Raw genomic sequence first — 3,294 nt, forward strand, 5'->3', positions numbered from 1 at the left:
GGGGGGCGGCCCGGGGCCCCCCCCGCCGCTCCCTCTGCAGCGGCTTCCTTCCGGGCTCGAAGAAGCCGGGGTTGAGGTTTGGGGACAGCTCCCTTGCCGGGCGCGCCCGGCCGCAAGTCCCCGCCCACCTTGGGAGTCCTAAGTCTGGCCGGGGAGCTGCCTACACGTACTCACAGCGGAGCCTCGTTCCTGAAGGCCGATAGGCTCCAGCCTGTGGGCTAAAGAGACCCGCTTCCAGCTCTCGGTCACATTCTGCCCTTTTGCGATGTGTGAATTCACAAATTCTGCCTTCACAACACAAAACGCCCCTTTGAATAGTTAAGCCCATCAGTCTCTTACACCATAGTATAAATTATTTTCCTTGCATTTGAATGAACGTTGTTGCACTCTAACCACAAATTTTAGAAATTTGGATTTAGAGGGAGATAATTTGCTTTGAGCAAAAAGAAAAGGAAAGAGCATGTGTTACGGGGATGTGGGTGCTGAAGACAGCCAGCAGCACTGGGAGTCAGAACCCCTAGGGAAAGCAGAGGGAACAGGGAGGAGGGGAGAAATCCAGGCACCCAGGCCTTGGGCAGAGATACCTCCACATGCCTCAGAGAATCATCTGTGGGGGGAACTGTTCCAGAACCACAGGATGGGTCCTGTCACTGCTGTTTGGATCAGTTCCTTATACTGACCCTGAAAAGTCTCCTGAGGCCAGACTTCCCAGGACCTTGACCCTAAAGGTGGAGGGTATAACATGACAAACAGGGGACAGGTCATTTGAAGAAAGCAGCGTTTCCCCACTCTCTTAATTTGGGGCCTAAACGTTTACTTTGAAATGTGATGTGCTGTTAAAGAAAAGCATGATTTTTATATTCAATAAAGGTACGTGCGTTCACAGAAGAAGAGCTGACAGATACCGTGTTCGGGACTGCATCAGCATGAGGGACACCCACGGGGACCTTCTGTGAGGCCCTCCCCTTTCCCGGGGTGCCTGGCCATCCCTGTGATTTTCAGTGGGGCATCACTTGGCAAGGCCATGCCCAGCTCCTGGACTTCCTAAGTCCCTGCTGTACCTTGCGCCCACAGGCCAGCCTTATTCTCACCCACACTGAGACCTCCCACCCCCAGTGGGGACCCCGTCTCCTGCCCCTGGTGACCCTGCCTACCTGCCCACTCCCTCCCCTTCTACAATCCCCTTTACTGAGGGCCCCTGCTCAGCGGTGTGTACTCAGAGCCAGGCTGGGTGCCAGGGAAGAGCAGAGGAGTTCAGTCAGGGTCTGGCACCCCCCAACAAGGCAGACACCCCCCCCCCGGTTGAGATGGGGTATAGTCAGAGACAACCTTTTTTTTTTGAGAGAGAGAGATTTTTGCTAGTGGGTGCATGCACTCACTAGAGTGAGAGAGAGACAGAAAGTGAGAATCATCCCCCAGGAGGATGGCCTTGCCACAATCCCTTCTCCTCCATCCTCCTCTTAGGATTCTGGGCATGCATACACACACACCTGGCCTGAGTTTTAAGTCACCAGGTCCAGGACTTGAACCATGGTCAACTACAATGAACCATGGTTGCCTACATGGGAGACCAGCAACGTAACCATTATGCCATCTGCTGGTCCTGTCAGAGGCAACTTCTAGCTGAGATATCCTGAGAGGATGTTTCAGGACTGGAGAGAAGGGTCTAATTAGCCTGGACAGGACACTTTCCAGTGGCTGGGACCTCCTTTTCTGACAAGGCCCAGCAACAGAAAAGCCCCACAGCACACAGCACCTCTGCTCCACAGTCGGGGGGAGCCTGTGAATGGAGCACAACTGTCTCCCCTTGCGGGCCTCCCTGGGAGCCAGAACCCTGGGTGAACATTCCGTAGCCAATGCCAATCAAGAGCTTGCCCACAGAAGAGCTCAGGGGTCATGCTACCAGGGCCTCATCTGTCACCTTCACAGTGGCTTCCCCAGGACCTGGCACCTAGTAGGTCTGCAAAGTGTTCACTGAACAGATGGCACTCTCCCTAGGAAGGGGTGTTTTATAAGAGTATCTCAGGCCGTCCATGAAGGGTCCAACCAGCTCACTCCTTGATGCTGAAAATGTTCTGGACCAAGGGTCACCACAGATACCCACTTTAGGCTAGCAGGTGGTGTGGAGGTTAAGGCACTGGATCCCACATGGCTGACTGCATGGTTCAAGTCCCATACTCAGCAGCTTGAAAATCAGGCCAGACAAATGTGTGTGTGTGTGTGTGCCCAAAATCCTGAGGGGAGAATGGAGGAGAAGGAATTGTGTTACAGCCATCCACCCTGGGGGTGATTTCTCACTTTCCCTCTCTCTAGATCTCTGGCAAGTATGTACATCCAATAGCAAAAACTATAAAATCAAAACAAAACAATAAATACCTGCTTTCAAGTGAAGAGGGTGAGATTACGAGGAAGGTGCCTTCAGTTTCCAAGCTGTACGTTCTGTGTTGCTGCACCGGATGACCGGCATCTTTGCTTTTATTTTATAATCAAAAGATATACATCTGGGGCCAGCCAGTGGCATGGAGGTTAAGGTGACTAGATCGCACATGGCCGACTGTGCAGTTCAAGTCATGGATCCAGCAGCTTGAAAGACACACCAGGCACATATACATACCCAAAATTTCAAGAGGAGAGTGGAAGAGAAGGGATTGTGGCATGGCCATCCCCATGGAGGGTGCGCTCTCTCTCACATCTCTCTCCAGCAAACACATTTGCACTATAGCAAAAAAAAAAAAAAAAAGGTATAAAGTCATTAAAAAAAAAATAACAAAGAAACTCTCCTCTCTCAGGTGAAGTGGTGATTGAGGCACTAGACTCCCACATGGCCAACCAGGGTTTGAGTCCCCGGACTCAGATGCTTGAAACTTGTGCCGGGTGCATGTGCGCCCGCCCCAGATCTCTCACTTTCTCTCTCTCTCTCTGTCTCTTCTGTGAGCGCATGTGTCCTATAGCAGAAATCTCTCTAATAAAACACACACACACACACACACACACGTGCGTGCATGCGTGCATACCACCTGAGACCCTGGACGGCTGCATGGGTGATTGCTTCTACTACGTATCCTATAAAGAAGGCACAATTGAGGCTGAGGGAGAAGCCTAGAGGGCGTCCTGATCCCCTGCATTATCTTGGGATGTGCCCAGATGGGCTCCCTCTTTGCTGGGGCATCTTTTTGTTTGTATAGTTCAAGACTAGAGATGATGGCTGAGAATTAATTGTTATTGGATAAACAAGAGTGGCTTGGCCCCCCCAGGGAATGTGGTGGCTCCTGAACCCAGCAAATAATAGATTGG

Source organism: Tupaia chinensis, unplaced genomic scaffold, assembly GCF_000334495.1.
Source record: "Tupaia chinensis unplaced genomic scaffold, TupChi_1.0 Scaffold000207_1, whole genome shotgun sequence".
NCBI classification, from domain to species: Eukaryota; Metazoa; Chordata; class Mammalia; order Scandentia; family Tupaiidae; genus Tupaia; species Tupaia belangeri.